The sequence below is a fragment of the Dichotomopilus funicola genome, assembly GCF_033296635.1.
Source record: "Dichotomopilus funicola strain CBS 141.50 unplaced genomic scaffold C8A04scaffold_9, whole genome shotgun sequence".
Taxonomy (NCBI): Eukaryota; Fungi; Ascomycota; class Sordariomycetes; order Sordariales; family Chaetomiaceae; genus Dichotomopilus; species Dichotomopilus funicola.
In genome coordinates, this window is record NW_026944030.1 from 117971 (window position 1) to 118701 (window position 731).

The following is a 731-nucleotide window of genomic DNA, read 5'->3' on the forward strand; positions in this document are numbered from 1 at the left end:
TGGACCCGGCACGTACTTGTATGGGATGAAGTGAGTTGCCGTTGGACTTGGTCCATCACCTAGGACCTGCGAATCTGAGTCAAGGTGACAAAGAAGCTAGGACAGAAAGGGGTGTGAATGCGGTGGGAGAGTTCCCAAGAGGGACAGACGTGACAAGCAAGGTGTGGAAAGAAATCTGGGACGAAGACGAATCTAGATCGGATAGAGATCAAACGAGAAGAACAAGAAGAAGAAGCAAAAGAAGCCAGACGCAAATCAAACCAAACAAACCATGATGGGCAGAAGAGCGGCAGGTAAATGCCGAAGAGATAGACAAACCTCAAACAGGACGGAGATACTCACCTTCCTCCGTCCGACCATCCGTCCCAAGACAGCTCGTTTGCTTGCTTGCTTTGCGCCCAGCTCCCAGTCATCCAGCCAGCCATCCTCGGAAAAACCACCACCTCGGCCCCAACGCCTATTAAAGTACGAATTCGTCATCCTTGCCCGGCCAACTTCCTCCCCGCCCTCTGCGCCCTGCTGGGCGTGCCGGTCCTTATCACCCATCCATCCACCACATCCTTGAAGCCATGTGCCCATCCTTTCCTTCGTACTGTGCATCTAGCGTATAACTACCGCCAGACGCTCGTTCATCCGCTTATTAACCCACTCAGCACGGCCTGTCCAACCTGGCGGCCGCCTGGCGGCCGTTGATGGCCCGCGCGTGACCGTAAACTCGTGTACCGCGCCAA